The following is a 25,049-nucleotide window of genomic DNA, read 5'->3' as shown; positions in this document are numbered from 1 at the left end:
GCCTCTCCCCTTGCCTGATTGAATAGACCTTTCCTGAAGTTCTTCCAAAGTATCCTCTTCTGGAAATTTGTTGTATTCCAAATATTTGTGGGCTCTGTCACTCCAAAATCACTTTAGATGTTTAATCTGCTGTTGATTTGAAGGAAAGTTTCAAGAGGTCACATAAAGCTGTGTCTAATCTCCCATCATCTTGGCTTCACCCCTTCACATGATTCTATCTTTAAGAAAAAAAAAAGCAGGCCAAAAAAGGGAAAATATCTGGACAAAAGCCTTCTGCAATTCAGAAAATTATGTAATATGATAGGATTCCTTTCTCTTATTTTCAAAGAGAATAACAAACATGCTGAAATAGGAAATATAATTATACACAAAACCATAAGCTCTATAGTTTATATGAATTAAAAAAAATAATGGGCTGATAAATATGGATGAAAACTGTTTCAAGACAGTGACACATATACTACTTGAGGAGACTGAACCACGATAGCAGAGAAGGCTTGGCTGAATTCTCTTCAAAACCTCTCTGAGCACCCCAACATAATGCCATAATATACTTCCTGGGGGAGCAGAACTCACAAAAATAAAATAATTTTCCAATTAAGTAGCAGCAAAGGTCTGTCATACATAGAGCAGAGTCCAGCACAGAGAGTCATTGAATCAGCAGAAGCATCATCTTTCTGAAGTTCTCAGCCCACAGATATGGTAAGGGAGTTGAAGAGCTGTTAAGATTACATCTTTACTGACAATGAAGGCAGGACCCTATTGTTTTACCCACATTCAAGAGTTGGGGTGCAATGCTGAGTGGTAATCCCAAGGTAAGGAGGAGCCACTAATATACCAGAGCTTGAAATTGCAGTGGAGCAAGGATTTTTATTACAGTTTCAGGGCACAAAAATGTGTCATACAGGCCAGGAGAGTAATACATACACTTCTCATTGGAGCATAACAATTTGGAAGAAATTACAGGTCCTGAGTAGTCTCTTAAAATAGTGGCGCAAAACCACTGAAGCTTGAGATAGTACATCCTCTATCTTCTATCTAGCCTCCCCTTTAATGGTCAAAACTAGATTGGAAAATGAGTAAACAATAGAAAAAAAATTCTGACCATAGCAAGATGTTATAGTGACAATAAAGATCAAAACACATATGCTCAGAAGAAAATAACGGTCAAAGCTCCAACATCCAAAATCTCCATTTTAAAAAAATTTTATTGATTTTCAGGCCCTGCAAGAACACAAAAAGAAATTTGAAAGTCAAATAAGAGGTAGGAAAAAAAATTGCTAAAGAGAAATGAGAGTGATGCAAAAAAAAAAAAATCTTGAAAAAAGAATCAACATTTTGGTGAAGGAAACACCAAAAAATTGCTGAAGAATGCCCTTAAAAAACAGAATAGCCCAAATAGTAAAAGAGGTGCAAAAATCTGATGAGAAGAATGCTTTGAAAAGGAGAATTAGCCAAATGGAAAAAGGCATAGAAATTCACTGAAGAAAAATTCCCTAAAAATTAGAAATGGCGAGATGGAAAAGCAGGCACAGTGATTTTATGAGAAATCAAGTTACTAAAACAAAAACAAAAGAATGAAAAAAATAGAAGATAATATGAAATATCTCTTTGGGGAAACACAAAGCTAAGCTGACTGGGAAAATATTTCCAGGAGAAGTAATTTAAAAATTATTTGACTACCTAGAAAGCCATGACCAAAAAAAAAAAAAAAAAAGTCTAGATACATCTTTTCAAGAAATTATCAAGGAATGGTGCCTTGACTTTGTAGAATCAGAGGGTAAAATAAAAAGATAAAGAATCCACCAATCAGTCACCTTTTGAAAGAGATCCTCAAATGAAAAACTTCCAGGAATATTATAGCTAAATTTGAGTTTCCAGGTCAAGGAGAAAATATAGCAAGCAGTCACACACAAACAATTTAAGTATCTTAATACCATAGTGAGGATAATGCAAGATTTAATAGTTTCTACATTAAAAAGATCAGAGGGTTTAGAATATGATATTTTGGAGGGCAAAGGAATTAGGATTACAACCAAGAATCATTTGCTCAGGTAAATGTAATATAATCCTTCAGGGGGAAAATGGACATTCAGTGAAATAGAAGATTTCAAGCATTCTTGATGAAAAGAATCTGAGTTAAATTCTGAATAGAACTAGAGAAGAAGACTTCAAATACAGGACTCAGGAGAAGGTTAAAAAGATAAACTGGAAAGTGAAATCATGAGGAACTTATTAAAGCTAAACTGATCATATTCCTATATGGGAAGACAATACTTGTACTTCATAAAAACTTTCTCATTGTTAGGGCAGTTAGGAAGCTATCTATCCATTCAATCCATCTATTTGTAGACACAGCATAGGTGTGAGTTGATTATAAAGAGATGATATGAAAAAAAAATTAAGGGTGAGAAAGAGGAATGCATTGGACAAAAGAAATGGAGTAGAATGGGGTACATTATCTCAATATAAGAGGCAAGAGAAAGCTTTTTAATAGTAAAGGGGAAAAAAGGGACTGAGGAAACCTTACTCTTACCAGAATTGGCTCAAAGAGGGAATAATGGACATACTCACTTGAGTATAGAAATCTATCTTAACTCTTCAGGAAAGTATGTGGGGAAGGGAATAAGAGAAAGGGAGCAGTGAGAGGGGTAGAAGAGAATTAGAGGAGGCAGGAGTCATAAGCAAAATACTTTTGAGGAGGGGCAGGATGAAAGGAGAGACAAAATAGAATAGATGGAAGGAAATAACATTTAGCAATCATAACTGAAAAAAATTTAAAGCAAGTTTATCAGATAAAAGTCTCATTTCTCAAATATGTAGAGAACTGAGTCAGATTTATAAACTAGAAACCATTCCCCAGTTGATGAAAGATCAAGAGATAGAAACAGTTTTCAAATGAAGTAATCAAAGCTGTCTGTAACCATATGTTCTCTAAATCACTATTGATTAAAGAGGGGGAATGCAAGTTAAAACAGTTCTGAATATTACTTCATATCTTTTAGATTGACTAATAAAATTGAAAAGAATGACAAATGTTAGTGGAGATTTGAGGAAAATGAGACATTAATGCATTGTTGGTGAAGTTGTTAACTGATTCAACCATTTGGAGAACAGTTTGGAACTATGCTCAAAGAACTGTAGAACCATGCATATTCTTTTTTAGGAGTTGGAACTTGAGATGTTTATCATTTGGAAAGTGACTGAACATATTGTACTATGTGATAGAATACTATTGTGCTCTAAGAAATGATAAGCAGGATGCTCTCAGAAAAACCTGGAAAGACTTGCATGAATTCATGCAAAGTGAAATGTACTGTGTTTAAAGTAACAGCAATATTGTGAGATGATCAACTGTGAATGATTTTGCTATTTTCAGCAATACTATGATCCAGGACAACTTTAAGGATTTATAATGGGGCATGCTGTCCATTCTGAGAGAGAGAACTGATAATGTCCGAGTGTAGATTAAAACATACTTTATTTACTTTGTTTTCGTGTTTGTATTTTGGTCTCTTTTTTTCACAACATGACTGATGTGGAAATGTTTTACATGACTACATGTGTATAACCTATATCAAATTGCTTGTCTTTTCGGTTGAGGGGGCAAAGGGAGAAAATGAGAGAATTTGGAACTTAAAAGTTTTAAAAATTAATGTTAAAAATTGTTTTTACATATAATTTGGAAAAATAAAATGCCAAGAATTCAACAAGATTTTCAAAAAGCAAAAAAAAAAAAAAAAAGTGACAACACATCTGTTTTGTGTGTCCTGAACTTTCTCCAGTTTATCAAATGGATAGTTTGAATTAAGAATTACGCATCCTAACTCATATAGAAAATAAGTTTCATTTTTTCATTTTAATAGTATTTTGCTTTTCTAGTTACATGTAAAGATAGTTTTCAAAATTCATTTTTGTGAGATTTTTGGGTTCCAAATTTTTTCTCCTTCCTTTTCCTATTTCCTTCTCAAAACAGCAATCTGCTATAAGTTATATGTGTACAGTCATTTTAAACATACTTGCATATTAGCCATTTGAGAAAGAAAATTAAAAATAAAAGAGAAAAACCAGAGAAAGAAAAAACAAAACAAAGCGAAAATAGGATGTTAAGCAACAAATTTAATTGGATAAGAGTCGGTGTTAGAAATCAAGTGTCTTATGGAGTAAGAATATTAAGTTTGATTTAATAAATCTTAAACTATAGAAGTAATATTAGACATTGGGATTACAAAAAAAAAAAGCAATAAACTTTTCCCTTAAGATGCTTATCTTCAATTGGAGGAATGTATCTTGTTTGTAGTTAGGTAAATACAAGGTAATATGTTGAGAGGAACAATATAACAATTAGTATGATTCAGAAAGGCTTCTCTTGGGAAGTAGCATCTAAGTTGAGCTTTGAAATAAACTAAGGATTCTAAGAGGAAGAGGTGAGGGTAGTATGTATTATTCCATGCCTGTGCAAAAATAGAGAAGCTATATCTGGAAAGGTAAATGGGCACCATATTATGTAGAATGATAGTTGTGAGGCTGAGCAATTTATATTGTCTCCTAGAGAAAATAAGGAGCTACTGGGATTTTTGAGTAGAAAGGGAAAAGAAAAGGCAACACAATCACTTATAATAATCTGCTATGTAACAGTCACTTTACAAATACTATTTTATTTGGTCCTCACAACAACCCTATAATGTAGGTGCTATTATCCCCATTTTATAGTTGAGAAAACTGAGGTAGACCAAAGTTAAGTGACTTAGGGTCACACAGCTAGGAAGTTTCTGAGGTCAGATTTGAATAATGCTCTATCCATTGCAACTAGCTGTCTCATCAGGGGAATAATATAGTGAAACCTATATTATAGGGAGATTATTAAGACAGCTTTGTTGGAGCATGGATTAGAGAGGTGAGAAACTATAAGCAATTAGAAAGATGCCAGTTAGGAAGAAGCCTATTGAAATAATAGTCCAACTGAAATGCATTAATGAAGATCTGAATTGGGATAGTGGATGGTGTGAGTGCAGAGAAGAATGTGGAGATAAATTCTTTGTAAGCTATTGTGGTACTTTCTATCTTGAGTATTCTAAAAACTACTGTTTCCATTTTCTGATTATGATTAGAGAATATTAAACATTTAACATAATTGACTATATCGGTAACCAAACAGCAATCACATGATTATTCCAATAGGTGCATAAAAAGTATTTGAAAACCCAACACCCTTTCTGACTAAAAACATTAGAGAGTATAGGAATAAATGGAGTTTTCCTTAAAATGATCAGTAGCATCTATTTAAAACCATCAGCAAACATCATATGTAATGGCTATAAACTAGAACAATTCCTAGTAAGATCAGTAGTGAAACAAGGTTGCTCCTTATCACAATTACTATTCAATATTGTATTAAATGTTAACCCTGGCTATAAGAGAAAAAAAAGAAATTAAAGGAATTTGAGTAGATAATAAGGAAACCAAATTCACTCTTTGTAGAGGATATGGTGGTATACTTAAGAGAATCAACTAAAAAACTACCAGAAACAATTCACAATTTTAGCAATGTTCCAGGATACAAAATAAATCTACATAAATAATCAACATTTCTATACGTTGCCAACAAATTCCTGCAGTAAGAGATACAACGAGAAATTCCAATTAAAATAACTGTAGGTAATATAAAATATTTGGGAGTCTGTTTACCAAGATAAAGTCAGGAACTATATGAACATAATTACAAAACTTTCCACACAAAATCAGATCTAATCAATTGGAAGAATATCAAGTGCCTATGAGTAGGCTGAGCTAATATAATAAAAATAACAATTCTACCTAAATTAATCTACTTATTCAGTGCCATACCTGTCAAACTCCCACAAAATTATTTTAGAGAGGTAGAAAAAAATAACAAAGCTCATCTGGAAAAACAAAAGGTCAAGAACTTTAAGAGAATTAATGGGAAAAAATGTAAATGAAGGTGGTCTAGCTCTACCAGATCTAAAACTATATTACAAAGGCACTGGTCATCAAAATCATTTGCTACTGGCTAAGAAATAGTAGAAGAGGTTAGGTTTACAAGATGCAATAATCAATGACTATAGTAATCTATTGTTTGATAAACCCAAAGACTCCAGCTTCTTGGATAAGAACTCAGTATTTGACAAAAACTGCTGGGAAAATTGGAAATTAGTATGGCAGAAACTAGACATTGATCTACACCTAACACCCTATACTAAGATAAGATCAAAATAGTTTCATGATTTAAACATAAAAAGTGGTATTATAAGCAGATCAGAAGAACAAAGGATAGTCTGCTTCACAGATCTGTGGAAAAGGAAGGAATTTGGGGCCAAAGAAGAATTAGAGTAATTTGATTATAATAAGTTAGAAAGTTTTTGTACAGACAAAACCGGTGCAGACAAGATTAGGAAAGCTGAAAACTGGGGGAAATTTTTACTTCCAAGAGTTCTGATAAAGGCTTCATTTCTAAAATATACAGAGAATTGAATCATTCATAAGAATACAAACCATTCTTCAATTGTTAAATGGTCAATTTTCAGATGAAGAAATTAAAACCATTTCTAGTCAGATGAAAAATGCTCTAAATCACTTGATCAAAGAAATGCAAATTAAGACAACTCTTAGATACTACCACATACCTCTCAGATTAGCTAAGATGACAGGAAAAGATAATGATGAATATTGGAGGGGATGTGGGAAAACTGGGACACTAATAAATACATTGTTTATGGAGTTATTAACTGATTGAATCAATCATTCTGGAGAGCAATATGGAATTATACCCAAAGGGTTATCAAATTGTTGCATACCCTTTGATCTAGTAGCTGTATCTCTACTGGGCCTGTGTCCCAAAAGGATCATAAAAAAAGGAAAAAGGACTTGTGTGCAAAATTATTTCTGGCAGCCCTTTTTGTAGTGGCAAGAAACTATAAGCTAAGTGGATCCCCATCAGTTGGAGAATGGCTAAATAAGTGGTAATAATATGAATGTTATGAAATATTGTTCTTTAAGAAATGATTAGTAGGATGATTTCAGAAAAGCCTAGAGAGACTTACTTGAAATGATGCTAAATGATGAGTAGAACCAGGAGATCATTGTACACTGCAACAGCAAGTTTATACAGTGAGCAACTCTGATGGACATGGCTCTTTTCAGCAGCAAAGTGATTCGGTCCAGTTCCAATAGTCTCATGGTGGAGAGACTTTTAAACAGGTTTTTCTTATGCAGCATGATAGTTGTGAAAATATATAGGAGAACTACACATGTCTAATATAAATTGTATTGCTTGCTGTCTAAGGGAAGGCGGACTAGGAGGCAAGGGAGGAAGAAAAAAAATTGGTACACGGTATTTTGCAGGGGTGAATGTTGAAAACTGCATGTGTTTTGAAAATAAAATATGTGAAAAAAAAGATTAGTGAATATTTGAGAATTTCCTCTAATGCCATTTTTTATTATAGTTGTGACATTTGCCTGTTTAGCAACCAGAAGTTTTGATGTTTAGTAGATATATAAGTAAAACTTAACTTTTCCATAAATAGGTTTCTTTGTAGGATGTAATATAAACCATTAAGGGACTTTGCCCTAATGAAACTTATCAGTTGATAATTGATTTGATACCTATGAACTGACTTTTGAGAAACCAAGTTTTCTCAGAAATGCTGAAAAAATATTTTCACACCTTGATTTTCATTTACTGGGAATAAAATAAGATGTTTGAATATTTAAAACAAAATTAGCCTTTGAAATGCAAAATAATCTGGCAACTCATCTGTAGTTCAAGAAAAAAGGATGATTTTATATGTTGAATAAAGAGATTTAAGAAATTTTCCAGTGTTTTCCAGTGGAATTTTGAGTTAAATAAATGTAATAATCTGTTTTGACCATTTTAATTTAAGGATTTTCTAAAGTGATAAAAATGTTTATTTTCTGTTTAAAATGATTTTTTAAAACAATTGATCAAGTATTTTTATGTTAACCCTTATTAGAAGTAATAAGATTTTAGTAGTTATTCCTTGTATTAATGACAAATAAGTCTTTTGAGTAAGCATTTTGAATTATATATCTAAATATTTATAGATGTTCAATTCCTAGATATTCAAAGGGATTTTGAGACTCAAATCAAATGTAGGTGGAAATACTCTTTCTCCCTCCCATAACCACCAGTTGGCAATTTTTGTGAGATTGTAACATTTTAAAATGTTACTGAGAATATGTGTGTGTATGCATACATATATGTACACACATATGTAATAATATATTAAAATATCCACTCATGTGGAATCTCTGAACTCAGTCATAATTTTTGCCAAGGGAATAAGAAGGAATTCCTTTAAAAAAAAAAAAAAGCAACTTCGAAATGCCACTGAACTCTCAATTTTAGAGTTCTATAGGTTTTATTTCTAGTCCCATATTATATATATAGTTCTAATTTTTCAGAAATCTGCATCAGGCATAAGCTCCAGTAGTTAAACTTCAAAATTCTTAAGTCAGTTAACATTTATTAAGTACTTACTATGTTCATAGAAGGAGCCTTGAAGCCAGGGAGAGCTGAGTTTGGCCTCAGATACATACTGGATGCATCCTGATACTGTCAAGTCCCAGCTCATAATGAAAACACCAAGAGGTGATACTTGATTTATGTCTGTAGTTGTAAAAATATTCTTTAGTGACAGTATCCCCAAAGTCCCTAAAATGGCAGTGTTGTTCCATAAATGTCTTTGTGATTATGTGGGGGTAGAGGAGTGATCCCTCTGAATGTGAACTTCTATGCTTGTTTGCTCTTCATACTTTTTTGCTTCTCCTTTCCTTATAGGAAGTAATATAAACCATTATTTATTAAGTAGTTATAGTAGTATTTATTGAATGGGGTGTCACATTCATCTCTTAATTACATGGCTAAATGGAACACTTTATTTTTTGTTTTAAATTTTTTTCACTTATTTTGACATTAGTATTCCTAGTCCCTCTTTTTTCCCCCCAACCTCTTTTAGATCAGTGGTCCTGGAGGGGAAGGGGGAATTCCTATGGCTAGTCTGTATTATGTTTGTTTGATCTAAACCTCAAGACTCCCTTTATTTTTTCAAAAAATAAAATTTAATTTAATTTTTAAAAATGCATTATGTAATTCCAGTTGTCCTTTCCACACTGACTTTTCTTGTTGTGGATTCAGTATATTGTGGGTCAGTGTAAGAAATTAAATGGGGACTTTGGGGGAGTTTTTTTTTTTTTTCCAGAAGCCTAAGATGACATAGAAGGAAGGCCAGCAGATGATGTAAGAGCCTATAACCAAATATTTAACCCAAATTTTACATTAAGATGTACTGTAAACACCTCATAAAAGAAAAAATTCAAAATACTTTGGTATGAAGGGAGGCACAAAAAAATTTTATACAGATTTCCAGATTGGGGAGGTACTTCCACAGTGTGAAAAGGATAACTGTACTTTCTCCCAAAAAAGAATTGAGTTTCTTAGAATTCTATCCTGCCCTCCAGAAAAAGGAGGTCTGAGTACTAAAAGACAGATTCCAGAATGGTAAGGAGGACATAGACTAGAGATAAAATAACATGGTGTCTAAGGAGTTGTGGGTGATCATTGTAAGGGTTGGGGGATTAGAATTTGCCTCCTTGATCCCCACTACATCACACTAATTAATTTGAAATTGTTTCTTTTGTGGATAGATGTTTCTAAGAATGAGGTAAGTTTATGGTTCATTAAAAGTAGAATTAATCTTATAGGTTCAATTTCTTCATTTTACAGATGAAGCAACAGGTCCTGAAGGTGAAGTGATTTGAACAAAATTAAAAACAGTTTCAGTTACTTCCTCATCTCTAATTGTTTTTCAGTGGATAGGGCTCCAGTAGTTAAACTTCAAAATTCTTAAGTCAGTTAACATTTATTAAGTACTTACTATGTTCATAGAAGGAGCCTTGAAGCCAGGGAGAGCTGAGTTTGGCCTCAGATACATACTGGATGCATCCTGATACTGTCAAGTCCCTTAATCTCTCATTATTCCAAGTAACTCTCCAAGACTCTAAGTTGCATAGTAGATATAGACCTGCTTTGGAAGAGGGAGTTTCATATTTCTTGAGTTTCACATGCAAAGGAAGTCATGGTTTTGTTGGCTCTATGTATTATGCTCAAACTACTGAGAAACAAAGAACAATCCTGTTTTTCAAGGTTTGCCTGGATATAAAAAAATTATATAGATAAGTATATATTTCAGAGGGATAGAACACTATCAAGAAAAGATCACTAAAAGGACCAAGAAGAGCTTTGGTCAGAGGTGCCTCCATCATTTTTGTCATTGGTTAATGATTCATTTAAAAAAGAAAAAAACAACCCATTTTGTTCAAATGGCCCAGGAAGAAATGACTTTGTAAAAGAACCCTATGCGTAGTTTAAAATGCTATTAATTGGCAGCACATCCTGACTTTTCCTGCTAAACACTTGGGTCTTCTGGTAGATTACGTCTTCTACTTTCTCTACTATTAATTAAAGGTTTCGAATTAGATAACTTTTTTTTAGGACCAATAAAGCTCATTGTGTTTCCCTATTATTAGCATAAGGTAATGAAGCAAACCAGACTGGATTTGGATTCAGAAGTATGGGATTTGAATTCTGACTCAGGATTAGGTGATCTTGGACAGTCACTTTAAGTTCCTTGGACTTTTTCCTCATCTGAAAAATAAAGACTTTGGATAACATAGCATAAACATCTAGATCTTTCAGTGGGTTCTTTCTGAAAATGTTTAATTGAAATTTTTAGGGTCTATTAACTGGCAGTTTATAGTGAGCATTTAAAAAAAATGTATTGGATATATCTTTCTGAATGTGTCCACTTTGGTAAATATTTGAACATTAACTTACAAGGCACTATTTAGAACAGTGAAAAAGTGCTACAAATTCAATTCTTGCTTCTCTTAACCTTTATTTAGTAGGCTATGTATTTGGTAATTCAATTCTTCAATTACTCAGGTGTCCACAATGTCTAAAGAACCTGTACCAGAAATTGAGAATATCAAAACAAAAGCAAAACATTGAAGCAGCTTCTGGGGGTATGTAAGACTTAGACAATAAATAGAAAATAAACATACATCCATGTTTCATAAAAACTGGAAGTAGAGGGAAGTCAAGAAAAACTGTTCTGGGTGGCAGCATAGGAGGCATATCTTAAGAGTTAGGGTTTCCAACAGGATGGTTGAGGTAGAACATTCCTAGTATAAAGGATTTTGCACATTGCATTTGAAAGGCCAAGAGGCAGGAAATAACATAGAGGATAAGAATCAGCAAGCAGGCAAATTTATTGTAAAATTTTAGAGTGAATGAAGGTATGCAATATGAGCCAGGAAGATGGTATGAGATAGATTGCAAAGGGCTGTAAATGCCAATTTGAAGAATTTTTATTTTATACTAGAGAATCACTGAAGCTTGGTATCAGAATTTCTCCCTACTTACCAGTGGAATTTAGTATTTAATTTAGTTACTGACCATGGTAATAACTTAAACCTCATCCTTTCCTATTTGTTTACAGTATTTTGTTTTCATTTGAAATGCCAGTTGCATTTGTTTTGTTCTGGTTTTTAATTTTTAGAAAAAATATAATTGACTCATCTTTGAGACAGACACTTCTTTCTCTCTCTCTCTCTCTCTCTCTCTTTAGCAATTTTTTACTTGTATTTTTATTTATTTATTTTTAAAATAACTTTTTATTGACAGAACCCATGCCAGGGTAATTTTTTACAACATTATTATCCCTTGCACTCACTTCTGTTCCGATTTTTCCCCTCCCTTCCTCTTCCCCCTCCCCCAGATGGCAAGCAGTCCTATACATGTTAAATAGGTTACAGTATATCCTAGATACAATATATGTGTGCAGAACCGAACAGTTCTCTTGTTGCACAGGGAGAATTGGATTCAGAAGGTATAAATAACCCGGGAAGAAAAACAAAAATGCAAGCTGTTTATATTCACTTCCCCGTGTTCTTTCTTTGAGTGTAACTGCTTCTGTCCATCCTTGATCAGTTGAAACTGAATTAGCACTCTTTATAGAAGAGATCCACTTCCATCAGAATACATCCTCATACAGTATCGTTGTTGAGGTATATAATGATCTCCTGGTTCTGCTCATTTCACTTAGCATCAGTTCATATAAATCTTGTCAGTCCTTTCCATATTCATCCTGCTGGTCATTTCTTACAGAACAATAATATTCCATAACGTTTGTATACCACAATTTACTCAACCATTCTCCAATTGATGGGCATCCATTCATTTTCCAGCTTCTAGCCACTACAAAGAGGACTGCCACAAACATTTTGGCACATATAGGTCCCTTTCCCTTCTTTAGTATCTCTTTGGGGTATAAGCCCAGTAGAAACACTACTGGATCAAAGGGTGTGCACAGTTTGATAACTTTTTGGGCATAATTCCAGATTGCTCTCCAGAATGGGTGGATTCGTTCACAATTCCACCAACAATGCATCAGTGTCCCAGTTTTCCCTCATCCCCTCCAACATTCATCATTATTTTTTCCTGTCATCTTAGCCAATCTGACAGGTGTGTAGTGGTATCTCAGAGTTGTCTTAATTTGCATTTCTCTGATCAATAGTGATTTGGAAAACTCTTTCATATGAGTGGTAATAGTTTCAATTTCTTCATCTGAAAATTGTCTGTTCATATCCTTTGACCATTTATCAATTGGAGAATGGCTTGATTTCTTATAAATTAGAGTCAGTTCTCTATATATTTTGGAAATGAGTTCTTTATCAGAATCTTTGACTGTAAAATGTTTTCCCAGTTTATTGTTTCCCTTCTAATCTTGTCTGTTTTAGTTTTGTTTGTACAAAACCTTTTCAATTTGATATAATCAAAATTTTCTATTTTGTGGTCAAAAGTGATCTCTAGTTCTTCTTTGGTCATAAATTCCTTCCTCTTCCACAGGTCTGAGAGGTAAATTATCCTATGCTCTTCCAATTTATGTATAATTTCATTCTTTATGCCTAGGTCATGAACCCATTTTGACCTTATCTTGGTGTACAGTGTGGGTCAATGCCTAGTTTCTGCCATACTAATTTCCAATTTTCCCAGCAATTTTTGGAGGCAGACACTTCTCAACATACATCCCTACATTCCCTAAAAAGTTAGTTTAGCAGTTTTCAACAGGAAAGATATAGCCTTTAATTTTGATAGGATGGTACTACAATGGATTTTGGGGTATTTCAATTTTTGTTGACCTTCTTTACGTTGTTGTCATTGTGCCTGTACTTTCTTCACTACGTCACTATGCATTGTTTCTATAGAAATCTTGCCATGTTTCTCTAAATTATTAATTCTTGTTCCCAGTTGCTCAGTAACACACCCTTACATCCATATTCTTTGCTTTGTTTATTCTTTAGTCATTGGGCGCATATTTTGTTTTTCTGCTGTTTTTTTAACCATGGACTGGGAGGGGGGAAATTATGTGTAATCAGTCTACCCTTCCCCAAAATAAAAGTTTATTTGAATTGTATATATGTACATGTCTATACATTTCTAAATTCCACGAGATATGAAGCCTTCATTTGTTATGATTTGTCATCTAGAAAAAGAAGACTTTCCAAGGATCTGTATATTATATACAGATTTCCTGTCTGGTAAGAAATTAAATATATGTAAGATTCTTAATTATTTCCTTTCACCTTGAATATGCTTTTGCTTACTTAGTTTTTTGTTGTTCAGCTGGTTGTGCCAGCTGTTTAGAAATCTGTGTATACAAACTTTTGATGCTTTTTTCCTTTTTTTGCCTCCATATGTGTATCTGTGTATGTGTGTGTGTGTATGTAAGTAGAAAATTTCTATTTAAAAAATTAGACCATATAATTTGTAGTATGAATTCACATAGTTTTATTGGGTCTGATCCTAGGGTGATAAAAGGTTTTCCACTAGCCAGAATGCCTCTGAAAAGTCTAAATTCTAAAATAGCTTTAATAATCTCCAAAGAGCTTGCATATTCAAATAAAGTAAATAGCATCTTATTTTCAGGTGGAAAAAGTGGTTGTTCAGACATTTTAATCATGTTAAACTTTTTAATGATCCCATTTAGGATTTTCTTGGCAAAAGTACTGTCAATTCCTTCTCCAGCTCATTTTACAGATGAGGAAACTGAGGCAAACAATGTCTATGGCAAACTGAGGATCAAGTGAATTGTCTGGGGTCACAAAGCTAGTTAGTATCTGAGGCCAGATCTAACCTCTGGGAAATGAGTTTTCTTGACTTCTTGTCCTGCACTATCTGTTGGACCTTCTAATTGTCCATAGATACTATACTATTATTGCTAGGACGCAAATATTCTGTATCTATCTCTTGACTCATTCATTATATTATACTTTTCCTATGCTATCAGTTTCATTCTTCCATAGGATATAATTCTGCTAATCAAGATAAATCCATAATTGAAAGGAGATAATTTTCCCCATATAGAGTTCATCAACCATTCATTCCAACACTTTCCAGACTTTATAAACTAAATCTACTCTAACTTACAACCTAGAGTTTATTTTGCTGGTGGCTAGAAGGATAAATAAGATACATTAACTTTTTAAAAATTTTTATCTGCCATAAGAGATAAAAACTGTTCAGAATACAATCAATTTATACTTTTGATAAACACCATAATTTTCTTAAAAGACTAATATTTTTAGTTTGTTTTTTCCCCCTGTTAGACATGAGTGGCATGCCTAAGAGAAATGATTTTTAACTGAAGTTTTAACTGAAATCTTGCCTATAAACATGGGTGGTGTACTGGGATTTTGTTTCAAAGCTTAGGCAAAGAGATTGAAGTATTTATGCTTTTCTTATTGTTCCAGAAAAACTAAATTTCTTTGCTCACTGTTCCTTAGCCTTCCCACTATACTAAGAAAAGAAACGCTTATTTGCAAGCTTTTTGTGTTAAGTATGATTTTATTTTTGTTGTTTTTTTTTCATTGCCAGAGAGAATGCTTCCATAAGGGAATATAATCCTTATAAAATAAAAACTTTGTTAATGATGACCACCTGCTGTTATGCATCTGAAATTTAATCTGAATTTTTCTATTGCTGAAACACAATTTAAAATACAGAAAAATTGTCCTCATTAATTTAACAAGCATTTATTAAGCATTGATCATCTGCAGGGCACGGTGCTTGGCATAGAGATAAATAGAATAAAGTCTTTGTCTATAAAAAAATCACATTATAATAGCAGAAGATAAGATACATATATGAATAGTATATAACAGATCATGTAAAGTGATATGAGGTCATATATGAAAAAAAATTCCAGCTAAGTTGATTTTAAAGTAAAATTTTACCTACTTAGGCTGTATATTGACAAATATTAGATATTAGAAAGCCAGTCTTCTGAAAATGACTTCCAACAATTTGTTTTCACCATTTCCAAAGAGGTTACCTATGGTTTTAGACTCTTAAAAACTCTTGATTCATGTTGCTTTTTCCCCACTATTTGATTCCTAGCCACTTGGCTAGTTGGCCTATTCTTAACCTGTATGGAACAGTTTCCCTTGAACATGCTACATATCTGCTTAAGTTACAACAGGGTGGTTAGAGCAGACAACTTCAATGCACCATAGGTACAAAGCCAGAGGCATTGAAAATTAAGGTTTTGCAATTCTTAAGCCAAAAATAATCTTAATAATCTATTTTATAGCACTTTAAAGTTTAAATTACTTTCATATATTATTTCATTGGATAAACATTTCACTTAATTTTGATAGGATGGTACTAAAATGTGTTGGGTATATAGAGATAGGCAAGATTAATAAAACTATTTAATAGCTTAGGAGTATGAAGATTAGAAAGCTTTGGACATGTCCAATGTCATATACTTGGTGAGCATACAGCTTCAGGATTAAAACTTTGGTCTCTGAAAGCCAGACAAGTGCTTTTTCTATAATACTTTATTACGCAACTAGTTATGCTGAAGTTATTAGTCAACAAATTAGGACCAGTCTGAAGAGGAAAATATCAAGATAGAAAGTTGCCCAATTAATAAAGCCCAAAATAATGTGGAATATATTGAATTAAAAAGGGAAGTAGCATTTCAGCACCAGAATCAACAAGGTGATAGGGATATCAGTAACAGAAGGAGCAGAAGACAGAAATATATGTAATGGTATGAGGCTTCTTCAGAGTAGTTCATCAGGATAGTACTGGTATACCTGTTTTAAATTTAATCATATTTTTAAACAAAAACTATTAATGTCAGAGGTGCAGTGTTCTACAAATTTGGATGGGAAAACTATTTGATAGCTATATTACATTATAATCACTTTCCTTTGTATTCCTCTGTATTTTATTATGTGCATTTAAACATATTCTGAGAAAGATTCCAAAGCTTAGCCATACTGCCAAAAGGCTCCGAGACAAAAAATAAAAACTAAAACAAGTAAGAACATCTACTGTATGTAAGAGAAATCTGTGCCTTCATATACAATCATCTTTTTTGTTGTTGTTGTTTGCATATGGAAACATTTATGTTAATGTTTGTCTAGATCATAATTAAAAATCGCTTTAAAATCATTTTGAAAAGAATTGTTTTAAAAAGAATCCCAATTTAAGAATTCATACCACCTTTTATCCAGACACTATTTGCCTCAGTACTGATATAATTAATGCTGAGAGTGTAATGTCTCTAAACAAATTTGAGTAATAAGTGCATGATATATGCTTGTTTATGTTGGCAACATAATTTGTGTAATAGTTATTTCATGGAGGGGTTGATAAGATTTAGTTCCATTTCTACATACGTGGTAGGTAGGTCTAAAAGCTACATAAGAATTAAATTAGAGCTGGGGAGAATTTGGGTACCAAACATTTTTTATATGCTATGAAATAAAACATTGGTTCAGAAGGAGTTATCCACAAAATTATGGAAGAAGTTGAGCATTAAAATAAAAAAAAATGTATCAAAGGTCATTTGTTCACCTGTGATAAGTAGTGAACACCTTTTGACGTATATATATTGTAAAATAAACAGTAGTTTATTACTTTGCCTTTGAATCAGGTGTTTTTCATTTAAAAATTACGAAAAGGATGACATTCTTAATACATTAATAACTTAATAACCTAATATATTTTGGCTCTCAATGTTCATTTTTTTAATTGCTAAAATTTCCGAGCATTTATTTTGAGCAAATAGTCATAAAGAGTCAAATGGATTAAAGGAAATGTATAAAAACATTGGATGGGGAATTCCTGGAGTCTTGGTGTCTTTTATAATGTTTAAAAAGGAGGGAACAACATAATGGGTTATTTTACTTGGTATGCTATCTAACCACAGAAATTTTAAGGCACAGGAAATAGCTTTATAGTTTTTTCTCCCAGTAGTCATAATTCAGTTGTGGACATCAGGATGTTTGGGGGTGAGGGGATTTTTTTTTTTTATCTGTTTCTATGCAGTTTGCCTTGCACATCTGCTTCATAAATTATTAAAGTATTCCCTTGAAAAGTTCCAAATTCAAATCAATTTCTGAATGCATATCAAGAAGATATAATTTTTCAGGAGGAAAAAATGAGAAAGCCTGATAATATCCAAGCTTTAAGAACATATTAATTTTCTTGTTTCTGATATTTGGGGAGGAGGAATCTAACTATATTTTCATGGTCAAGTTGTATTTGATTTTTATTATGGGTTGCTTGTATCTTAATGACTTAATGACATTGATCCAGATATTTAAGTAGCAGTGTTTGCCTACACTGTGTCTTAAGTAAATTACTGTACTGCATGTTTAAAATGATCAATTCAGACTCTTTATTTGCCAGATGAAAATGCATGCAGGAGTGCTGCCTTGTGCAGCTTTGATTAAACTAAAAGTAGAAGTTTCCTTTGATTTATGCGTATCTATGCTGAATAAGCTTGTTTTTGTTCTGTTTTATACTTCTGTACTTCAGGTCAATGGGGCATGTATTTAAAAACCCATTTAATACTTCATAGCAATCTTGTGCAGATATTCTCCCAAATAAGCAAACTGAATCCCTTAGAGACTGTGAGATAAGTAGTGTCTGGTAAGCTAAAACAGAAATTTAAACTCGGATCTTGTGATTCAGTCCAGATTTTCCACTCTTTCATAACTTGAAGAATTTTGATAACTATTTCTATAAGGAATAATATGATTAATTACAAACTTTTGCATAGATGCTGCAAGAATCATCATAATAACCCCAGTGAAGTAGTTAAGTTCATTTTACACTTGGAAAAAAAAAAGGCTTAGAGAAAGGACCACTTAAAGAGAAGTAAGCATACTATCTTCTACAAGGCTTAGTTAAATAACAGAGCTGGAATTGGAATTGGAGTTTCTTAACTGCAATTCCAGTGATTTTTTTTTGCATGAAACCAAGATGTTTGATTTTCCAGATGTTTTTTTCCACGAAAGGTTAAAATTTTAAAGTTTTGCTTTTAAGATTTGGCCTTTTTTTTAGGCATTTAAGATAATTACAGACTTCCTTTGAGGAATACTTAAAATGTTAGCTCATTGTTATCATTTTAAAAATTACTATGGGAATGTTACTGATAATAATTAATTTTAATTTTATTCCAATCCTGTCAAACCCTTTATTTTCCTCATATACAGGTTTCCCCTTGCAAAAAACATTAAAACTTTCCATTGAAATTATCTTTATATTTTTACATGAAAGGTAGTCCAAATGGAACAACTAAAATACATCTATTTAAGCTACCAAGCAAGTGGATTGGTGAGAAAAATATTACTCTAATAGGAAAATAAAAGGATTAATTCAAAATCTGTAGTTCAGAATTGCTTCCTAAAATAACCAAGATGTGGATTACTACAGAAATTATAGGTCAATTTCAAAGGTGAAGGAGGAGTGTTAATTATAATTTACATGTTTAGTAGCTTTTGAAAATGACAAATTAGCAAAAAAGTACATGACCCTTTGTTTTCTTGGTATATAAGTTATGGAGAGATTTAGAAAATTAACTCAAGTTAACAAGCATTTATTAAACACCTCCTATGTGCCAAGCTCTGTGCTAAGGGCTTATGCATAAAAACAAATGATAGGTGCTGTTATTGGAATTTCAAAAAGTGATAGCAGTTAGTCGATATGTTTGATTGGCAAAAGAAAGCTGTACTTTTCCACTTTTAATTATCTTATGACAGGCAAATTTTCTTTCTATATTTTAGCATTTTAAAAGTTTTGGCTACCCGTTTGGTCCATAGATAATGAAGACATATATATAAAGTATTTATAGTGATCCTAAACATTGAATTTTGCAAGGAAAAACCTTTCCAACGAACCTGGCAGAGAGCTCTTTTTATTTATTTAATCTCCTTCATTCCTCATGGAAGGAGATATTGAAAGGATGATGTATACTGTTTCAATGAAAACTCAGGGTAGTAGTAAAAGAAAAAGAAGTGGGAGTTAGAAAGTTTCACATTTCAGCATTTAGCATTTTAGTGTTCCCTCTTGGAAAATAAAGATGGAAAACAGAAGGTGCTTAATCCAGCAAGGTCCTCTGTGTAATAGTTGACTGTGTAATATTATGCACATAGGCACTCCATGTACACATGATATAATTGGTTTGAAATAATACATTTTAAAAGGAACTAGGTTTCACTTTTTTCACATTTAAAAGAATAAGGCATTGGGTTTTAGAAATGTTTCTAAATGTTTTCCCATTCAGAATCGTTTTCGTTTCTTTTTATAGTACATGAATGTAGTTTATCACATTACCTTACTTTCTTATTCACAAGAATGTATTTTATATTTTGCAAGATGAATGGAGGTCCTATTATCAGAGATCAGAATATATCTTTCCCACTTTTCCTTGCACTTTGTTGTAATAATTTGCATTAATGACTTGCTATTGTTTATCAGTATTATTATTTAATTTTATTTAATTTTCTCCTTACCTAGGTTTTAACAATTCTCTATTTCTTTTTTCTATACTGTCCTCTCCTTCCCTCACATCCCTTTCCCCAAATTGTGGAGAATAAGTTGTTACCTATCAACTTTGCAATGTTTATTGAATGTTTGGGGGAGGGGGAGAAGGAGGATGTAAAGCTATACTATACTTTTATTTGGCTTTGCAAGTTCTATAACAGCTTTTTTGTAAATTGTGATCCCATGTAACCAAATATAGCAATAGAATTGGCAATGATAGTTAATAATTTTTTCTACTGAACATACTATCTCAGAGGATTTTAATGGGAAATGTGCTTTGCAAAACTCAGAATGTTTATGAGCTAATCTTATTCTTGGGATTTAAGCTAACAGTTAGGAATATGTATTTATTGCAGCTGGGTGAGGGATGTTGGTTGTTCATGATCAATTTCATATTAATAGGTGATATAAGTAGTAACTTGTGGGTGGTTCCAATATAGTAGAACATTTACATCAATTTTAGAAAATACCCAATGAAATTTTCATCTTGCCAACAGGGAAGACTTTCTTGAAGTATATCACCCTGATAAACTCTGAAAATTGCATGAATCAATATCAGTTTCTTCATTGCATTTTTTTAAGTCCTTACATTTTGGCTAGAAACAAAAATAGCAATAAATTTTCCCAGCACTCTTAGAAAGTGACTAGTTCCAATAAAATTTTTTTCTTAATTTGTTTGACTTTCATATGTCATTTGCAAATGTTTATCCAGAACACCTTCCCTTTTTTAAAAAAGATTTTTTTTCTGATAACTTCATGTTGACATTTTTTTCCAGGTATTCAGGAATCATTCCCAATTAAATTCCTTTAATATCAGGCTAACACTTAAGTGAAAGATACTTTAATAAAAGCTGTTTAGATTTTGTGCACATTTAATAATTGGTTACTTATACATCTATACAAAAGCAATAGAAAAAAAGCCAACCAAACCTTTGAATGTATTTCTTAAAAATCTGACATTAATTGCAGTATTCCACACATGGATCTTCATGTCTACAAAGGAGCAGTAAAAATATTCTTCTCATAATTCCTCTGTCACACCTTGTTCACCCATTCGGTTTTGAAGTGGTTCTCCCCATTTATGTTGTTTTCTGCTTTATATCAGTTCATGTAAATCTTTGCATGCTTCTTTGTATTCGTCATTTCTTACATAGCATAATAATTTCATGACATTCTATGCCACAATTTGGCCATTTCCTAATCAGAAGTGTTTATATTAATCAGTATTTTGGGGCATATAGGCCTTTTGTGTGTGTGTGTGTGTGTCAGTAAACTGGTTTCTGCCTAGCAATTGAAACACTGGTTCAAAGGTTATAGATATTTTAGCCACTGTATTTGTATAATTAGAAATTGTTTTTTTTTTTTTCCAAAATGGTTATCCTAGTTCACAGCTCCACCAAAAGTGCATTCATGCGGTATTTCACAATCCTTAACATATTTTTCTTATCTTTAGATTCCTTTTCTTATTTTTGCCAATTTGCTGAGGTGAAACTCAAGGTTGTTTTCATTATTAGTGATTTGGAGCAGTCATTCATTTCATTCTTAATAATTTGTGGTTATTCTTTTGAGAACCAACTTTGTTGGTAAGCAGTAATCACTTCTCTATTGGGGAATATGTATTTCTATTAGTCCCATTTAAGAAATTGTATAGATATAACCTGACCCTTTTCTTGCCATTCTTAGAAGTAATTCACTTCTTCCTATAAAATCATTTTGTTATTGTCATTTAGTGCTATCTTAATTACAGTTAACATTTTTTTTTTTTTTGATTGCTGTATTCATGTAAGTCATGTCCAATTCTTGGGGATCCTCTTTTGGGATTTTCTTGGCAAAGATACTGAAGTAGTTTGCCATTCATTTCTTAAGCTCAATTTATAGATGAGACCGAGGCAGTGTGATTTAAGTGACTTGTTCAGGCTCATACAGTCTTTTAAGTGTCTGAGGTTGGGTTTCATTTCATTAAGATGTCTTTCAGTGTTCCATCCACAGTACCATCTAACTTTTATCTTCTCCTTTATCTAATACTTTAAATGTTTAACTTAAAGCCCATATTGTAAGATAATTTAGGGTAGAGACTGTAACTTTTGTATATTGTATAATTGTCCATCTGGATATACAAAATTACATCTAGTATATCAATGTACTTAGCTTTGCAGTGTTTAGCTCTTGAATAACTAAAATATTTGGGGGAACTTGATAATTCTTGACTCACACAGTTTAAAACTAAAGGGAGAGACCATAGAGATTCATTAGACCCAAGTTCTTCATTTTAAAGAAACTGAGGTTTTGATTTACTCAAAGTTCACAAATATTAGTTAGTAGATCTAAACTCAGGTCCTTTTATTTAAATAAAATGTTCTTTTCACTACTCACTGCTTTAAGTAATTAGTAAATTATTTCTTCTAGTTGGAAACTAAAGTGGAGTCATTCAGCAAAAAGTTTAGTGCCTTTAAAAAAGAAGCAATTTATTCCTTTCTTGCTTACCTTTTTTTTTTTTTTTTTTTTTTGATACTTCATTAGTTTAGTTTTGCTTGGAAATTACCCCAGAATAGTTCCCATTATAGCTGAGTAATGGGATCTAATCAATACTAATCATAATCTTTGATAAACCAGTATCTTCTGTATACCTGGTTTTAGACTTAGAATTTTATTATAAATTGTTGCTTTGGATTAAATCTACAAAAGTTTTGTAACCTGTCATTATTCTAATAAAGAAATTAAAAATTGCAATCCATCTAGAATTTGAGAGTATACTGTAGGAAAACTTGACTGCTTTTTTTCTTTTTTCATGTTATTTTCCTGTTACCCATGTTTGTTAGAAATTTGACTATATATATATGATCTAAATTGCATAGTATTACTATAAATATAAAGGTAATATGCATAACTTAGAACTTTTATTGATGAGGTATTTTCTTAACTTTTTGTTATGTCATAACTGTTTTTGCAAAAATAGCTAGTGAACAATTGTTTAAATTGTGCCAAGTGAAAACTTGTCAAAGAGCTCCCTCTAGTGCCTAAAGGGCGCTTTAAATTATACTTTTTTTGATCACAGGAAGTCTTAGAAATCAAACTAGTCATTCTCTCCCCCTTTCTCCTTCCCTTCACATCTGGACATAAATTATTATTATTGTCTTTTTTTTTTTCTTGGTAGAAAAGGTCACAGGAATTATGGGTAAGGCATGAAATGCAAGCCATAGAAAACATGGGAAAGGAAGAATAAAATGCTATTTCCACCTTTTTAGAAAAAGTTATTTTTAAATGATCTGGAAAAAAGCCAAACTATACAACTCTTTCCCCCCCCCCCCCCAGTTTACATTTGTTTCTGAATTAGATGTGGCTTAAAGATATTTTGTTTTAGAACTGTTTATACCAAGATATCTTTTTGGCATTTTTGAGAAAGCTTTTTTCATTTTGCTGAAAACAAAAAGCTTATTTATTGCAGTATTGACTTTAGAAATGAAGCATGGTTTCCTATTTAGTGCTATCTTAATTACAGTTAATATTTTTGTGATTCCTGTATTCATTACCATTTCACCACTAAAGATTGAATGCTTACTATTTTTTTAATTGTGAATTTGTAAATGAAAATATTTGGTATTGTTTTTCATCTGAAGAAGTATAGGAAACATTTTTCCCCCCTCCCTCTGTCATTCTACATATATACAGACCTTCAAGAACTTTGTGAGGAGGTTATATAAACAGGACCTATTTCATTTGACCCATGGGTCTCTTTGTAGTTTAAACAAGGAAACTAGTGTTCTGAAAACTGTAAGGCTCACAAAAGCTCCAATAAAAACATTTCATATACGTGTGTATGTCTACACATACACAGACGCACACGAATTAACTCCAGTATTTTGTGAAATGAATTAAACTACATAAGCAAATTTGAAATAAATTCTCAATACTGCTTATAAAATGAAATATTATAACCCTAATTACTATTGTCCATGCCCACAGCTGTGTTTTGACATGCTTTTGATTTATGGTAGATGATAGACTCATTTTGCTAATTAGCTATGAATGTAGCCAACTTAAGCTTGTTCTTCATTTATTGAGATACATAAGTATTTTCAAATCAACTACAAGGATATATTTCAATGAAAATTTGACAGTGGCTTCACTGGTTTTATTTTGCTTTGTTATATCTGACAATTTGCAAATATTGCCCTTTCTCCATTAAAAGTCACTTATTTAAGGTTTTACCTGCCCTTTTTAGTCATAGGGAAAGTAATTTGTATCACTTAAAGTAGTTTGTATTTTATGTGTTATTAAAAGATCTTAAAAACAAACAAACCTAGATTAGCAATTGTCTTTGGGAAGAAAATGTTAATTAAGAAAATAAATGTTTGACTTTACATTTTAATTTCTTGTTTCGCTTTCCATTTTAATTTAATCAAAATCTTTTTTTTTTTTCTGGCCTTCATTTTATGAAGATGACAGAACTGAAGCATTGAAGTGAATTTTTGCTGTCTGTTCATTTGTAGCAGAATTTATGAGTCTCAAAAAACTTTAGGTGATTTCCAAAAAGCTCAACAAAAATAAAGCCAAGTAGAGATAGGGAGGAGGGAAGAGGCAGTACAACTACATAGATCAGTAAATAAACTATATTTATAAGACTACTTAGTGATTTTAGCTGCCCTCATTTAATATGCTTCAGTATTACTCCTTAATGACAAGTGCTTTAAATGTTTATACTATTATAACATTTAATATTGTCACCTTATTCATTACTTTCCCAAAAGGATCTTTAAGCTCTTAAATTAATTACAAAAAAAAGAATTATTGAGTTTTATCAGTGCTGTCTTCCCATCTCATTTTTCTTAGCTTAAAATTTCTTAGCTTAAAAAAGCTTAAAATGCTTTTTTCATTACTTGTTTTAAAACATATTCAAGCTTTTCAAATTTCTCACATTAAGAAAATCCTTTGCAGTCCTTTTTCAAAAAATGAAACCATGACGTTCATCATCAGATCCTGTCTAATTTTGCTGATTGAGTTATGGAATTTCTCGTAAATGTACAACACGTAAGTCTGCATACAAACCAGATCTGATCAGGAAACTGACAACTTTGTGTTATAATAGAGTCTATTGGTTCAATTTCAA

At 32.1% G+C, this 25,049-nt stretch overlaps 1 protein-coding gene across 3 annotated transcripts in view; it reads left to right on the top strand.

The window, feature by feature from the left end:
* CLINT1 (clathrin interactor 1) overlaps nucleotides 1-25,049 on the top strand; it is a 66,255-nt gene that overhangs the window by 13,981 nt on the left and 27,225 nt on the right. The gene's annotated exons all lie outside the window — the stretch shown is intronic.

Source organism: Antechinus flavipes, chromosome 2 (genome assembly GCF_016432865.1).
Source record: "Antechinus flavipes isolate AdamAnt ecotype Samford, QLD, Australia chromosome 2, AdamAnt_v2, whole genome shotgun sequence".
NCBI lineage: Eukaryota > Metazoa > Chordata > Mammalia > Dasyuromorphia > Dasyuridae > Antechinus > Antechinus flavipes.
The sequence above is the reverse complement of the archived record's forward strand: the minus strand, read 5'-3'. Positions and strand labels throughout refer to the sequence as shown.